This window comes from Theropithecus gelada, chromosome 12 (genome assembly GCF_003255815.1).
Source record: "Theropithecus gelada isolate Dixy chromosome 12, Tgel_1.0, whole genome shotgun sequence".
Classification (NCBI taxonomy): Eukaryota; Metazoa; Chordata; class Mammalia; order Primates; family Cercopithecidae; genus Theropithecus; species Theropithecus gelada.
Window position 1 is genome coordinate 844081 of NC_037680.1, and position 5058 is coordinate 849138.

Here is a 5058-nt window from a genome sequence, read left to right on the forward strand (position 1 = left end):
GCCCTTCACGGGCAGCCTTATTTTACAGAAGGCGAAAACTAACACCCAGAAACGGCAAGCTACCTACCCAAAGTCACAGAACAAACAAGTGGCACAGTTGGGAAACAGCCGCTTGGAGTCCTCACTTCCAGGCCAGTGCCTGATGTTCTGTTTTGTTTTTATCTAAATCACATTACTGCCGTCACTTACATCGGACAGTCCCTCAGTTTTCTGTTGTGAATATACATATTGACTCATCAAGGCCTATGCATCAATACAGCAAACTGGAGATTCCCAAGAGTGGCAGCGATTCAAAATGAAACTCTCTGCCTATGATATTCTAAGAATTATAATCTAACCTCACCCCTGTGCCACAAGAAACTCACCTCTTGTCGGTCCTGAATCCACACTTCCACTCCTTTGAGGAAAGTTTCCTCACTAACATTGACCCCCAGTTATGTACTAACCTTTGCTGCAGCTGTCACCCAGCAGAATTTCCTCTGCAGTCCTGTCTGCTTATCTGGCCTGCTGGGAACTCAGGATCAAACAGCACTGAGAATTCCACAAGTGTTTCTTTCCTCTTCTTCTTTTTTTTTTCCCCCTCAAGAACTACTTTTAGGAGAAGAAATCATTTCAACACTGCATTACAAATGAACTTATACCTCAGACAGAAACGAGCAACCCCATTCCCCACATAAGCTTTTTTTTTGGTTTTGTTTTGGACACGGAGTTTCACTCTGTTACCCAGGCTGGAGTGTAGTGGTACCATCTTGATTCACTACAACCTCCGCCTCCCAGGTTCAAGTGATTCTCCTGCTTCAACCTGCCAAGTAGCTGGGAGACTGCCACCATGTCCGGCTAATTTTTGTATTTTTTAATAGAGACAGGGTTTCACCATGTTGGCCAGGCTGGCCTTGAACTCCTGACCTCAAGTGATCTACCCACCTTGGCTTCCCAAAGTGTTGAGATTACAGGCATGAGCCACTGCACCTGGCTTTTTTTTTTTTTTTTTTTTTAAATGAGCAATATGTACTTTCAGATCACACGTTGGTGGGGATCAGCCTCTGAGTAAGAAACACATTCATGTTCTGGAGGATGACACAGTTAGAAACAGGCTTTAGAATCCAGTGTGACTTTGGGCAGATCTTTCATCTGTTCTCAATCACATTTGTAAAACATAGGCAAAGACTGTGGTGACCTCACAAAGAATGTTTGCTGAAAGGAGAAATGAGTGGTTTCTGAGACAATCCATTCTCACCCTGTTGAAGTGAGACCCCCATGTCTCACTTCATCCTCAAGTGTAGTTGGAGATTGTCATCAATATCATCCCCCTGGCCTGCCGCCTGTTGGCATCAAGGTCACCTGCAGTGGGTCTTCCACACTGAGGGACTGTGCCCTTTGCCACTCAGCTGGGGCCCAAAGCTCTGTTCTCCACAAAAGTCATAAAGGGATATGAATGGAAATACTGGCAAATTTTACTATATAGAAATATAAAAAAGTTCTGTGTTAAAACTATTGTAAGCAAACTGAGAAAACAATCCTAAAACTGGGAGAAATAGGTGCGAGATATATCTGCAATCATATCACAGGCAGAGGTGAACTTCCCTAACACAGAAAGAGCTTCCATTTTCAATAGGAAGAAGCCTATCGACACAAAAAGAGTAAATAGAAGTAAAGGATATAAACATCTAGGTTACAGAAAAGGAAATACAAACAGTCCTGGACATTTTATTTTTATTTATTTAATTAAAAAAATTGCCAGGCACAATGGCTCATGCCTGTAATCCCAGCACTTTGGGAGGCCGAGGTGGGCGAATCACGAGGTCAAGAGATCGAGACCATCATGGCCAATATAGTGGGACTTTTTTCTACTAAAAATATAAAAATTAGCTGGGCATGGTGGCGGGTGCCTGTAATCTCAGTTACTCGGGAGGCCGAGGCAGGACAATTGCTTGAACCCAGGAGCCGGAGGTTGCAGTGAGCCGAGATCGCACCACTGCACTCCCGGCTGGTGACAGAGTGAGACTCCATCTCAAACAAAACAAAACAAAACAACAACAACAAAAAAACTAAAACTAACGAACAAACAAAAAACAAAACAAAACAAAAAAACCTACTGTACTAAGAGAACAATTTTCCACCTATCGTGTTGAGGAACATATTTAAGAATTTTGTGGCCAGATGCCGTGGCTCATGCCTGTAATCCCAGCACTGTGGGAGGCCGAGGCAGGTGGATCATCTGAGTTTGGGAGTTTGAGACCAGACTGACTAACATGGAGAAACCCCATTTCTACTGAAAATACAAAATTAGCTGGGCGTGGTGGCGCATGCGTAATCCCAGCTACTCAGGAGGCTGAGGCAGGAGAATTGCTTGAACCTGGGAGGCGGAGGTTGCAGGAGCCGAGATTGCGCCACTGTACTCCAAGCCTGGGAGACAGAGCGAAACTCTGTCTCAAAAAAAAAAAAAAAAGTTATCTATGATGGTATGTCCACTTTAGAATAATTTCAAAGATCTTTAGGTAACTGAAAACCTTGTACTCATTTAATTGATGAATATTTGCTGGGTACATAAATAATTTCTAGGAAAAATGAAAGACTAAAACATGTATTATGAAGCATAATTTAAGTGTATATACTTTTGCTTCTTTATTTATTATTTATTATTATTTTATTTTATTTTTTGGCAGTTCTTTTTTCCTTTTTGTGGAGATGAGGGTCTTGCTATATTGCCCAGGCAGGTCTTGAACTCCTGGACTCAAGCTATCCTCCCACCTCTGCCTCCCTAAGAGCTGGGATTACAGGTGTGAGCCACCATGCCCGGCCTTATTGTTATTATTATTATTATTTGAGAAGGAGTTTCACTCTCGGTTGCCCAGGCTGGAGTGCAGTGGCATGATCTCGGCTCACCACAACCTCCACCTCCCAGGTTCAAGCGATTCTCCTGCCCCAGCCTCCAGAGTAGCTGAGATTACAGGTGCCCGCCACCATGCCTGGCCAATTCTTGTATTTTTAGCAGGCACAGGGTTTCACCGTGTTGACCAGTCTGGTCTTGAACTCCTAATCTCAGGTGATCCACTTGCCTCGGTCTCCCAAAGTGTTGGATTACAGGCATCAGTCACCGCGCCTGGCCTATTTTTATTTTTTAAGACAGAGTCTTGCTCTGTTGCCTAGGCTAGAGTGCAGTGGCGCAATCTTGGCTCACTCCAACCTCTGCCTCTTGGGTTCAAGCGATTCTCCTGCCTCAGCCTCCCGAGTAGCTGGGATTACAGGCGTGTGCCACCACACCTGGCTAATTTTCGTATTTTTAGTGAAGACAGCGTTTTGCCATGTTGCCCAGGCTGGTCTCCAACTCCTGACCTCAAGTGATCCACCCGCCTTGGCCTCCCAAAATGCTGGGATTACAGGTGTGAGCCACCGGCCCGACCCTTGCTTCTTTTTAAATATGCTACCAAGAGTTTACATCTTTGGGTCTGTTAATGAACGTGTTTCTTTTTGCCACTTGGAGAAGTTATACCACAATGGATTCATATGGCTGCAGAGGGTTGCGTCACTGTGCATTCATGAGCTTTGTTTGTCTGCTATACGTTAAGTGACAGTCACAGTTACGAGTATCCAACTTCCAGTGTTCTCCATGAAACAAAATTTCCTTTACTTAAAGGTTATCATTAATGTGAGTGATTGACACTATACTTTAGAGCAATAGTTTCAGAGAAATACAACTGCGTGTGTGCTTCTGTTTTTTTGTTTTGTTTTGTTTTGTTTTGTTTTGTTTTTTGAGACAGAGTCTCACTCTGTCTCCAAGGCTGGAGTGCAGTGGTGCAATCTCAGCTCACTGAAACCTCTGCCTCGCGGGTTCCAGCGATTCTCCTCTCTCAGCCTTCCTAGTAGCTGAGATTACAGGCGCCCACCACCACACAGGGTTAATTTTTAGTAAAGATGGGGTTTCACCATGTTGGCCAGGCTGGTCTAGTACTTCTGACCTCAGGTGATCCACCCACCTTGGCCTCACAAAGTGCTGGGATTACAGGCGTGAGCCCCTGCCCCTGGCTATACTTCTGTTTTTTAAGGAAAATAAAGTCCTGTAGCTTTGTCTTAAAGCAGCAGTACTCAGATTAGGTTTGGGGCAGGGGGTTTGGCAATTTGTTTTTGGTTGGTTGGTTTGGTGAAACCTCTTTACACACTTCCAACATAATAAGGACATCAAAGAACTTTTTTGTGGATTATAGCTATTAGAGTTTACTGTTAAACATTTAAACATAACTTTCTAAAAAACTATTTTTTCATTCCTCTCAGCACATACCTATAAAACATAATTATTATTATTATTATTTTTTTTTTGAGACAGCATCTCGCTCTGTCACTGAGGCTGGAGTCCAGTGGTGGGATCTCGGCTCACTGAACTAAAGATCTCCTCTGTTCAAGTTATTCTCATGCCTCAGCCTCCTGAGTAGCTGGGACTACAGGCACCTGCCACCACACCTGCCTAATTTTTGTATTTTTATTAGAGATAGGGTTTCACCATGTTGGCCAGGTTGATTTTGAACTCCTGACCTCAAGTGATCCATCCACATGGGCTTCTCAAAGTGCTGGGATTACAGGCATGAGTCACCACACCTGGACGCTATAAAACATAACTTTTAAGAAAGCTTATTTAATGATTCATTTAAAAATAGCAACAATGAATGAAGTACAATAAATACACCTCAGCAGTACTATGAAATTAGTTCTGACCTCATGGGCCCCTTGAGATTGGTCCTAAAGCGAAGGGTGAGTTTACTGTAGAATGCAAAAGAGCATGCTGACATGAATTTTTTTTTTTTTTTTTTTTTTGAGATGGAGTCTAGCTTTCTTGCTCAGGCTGGAGTGTCGTGGCATGGCTCACTGCAACCTCCACCACCCATGTTCAAACAATTCTCCTGCCTCAGCCCCCCGAGTAGCTGGGATTACAGGCATGCACCACCACACCCAGCTAATTTTTGTATTTTTAGTAGCGATGAGGATTCACCATGTTGGCCAGGCTGGTATTTTATATACTTGAGTCTGAAATATGTTAAACGCTATGACATGTGTTTAAGGTCT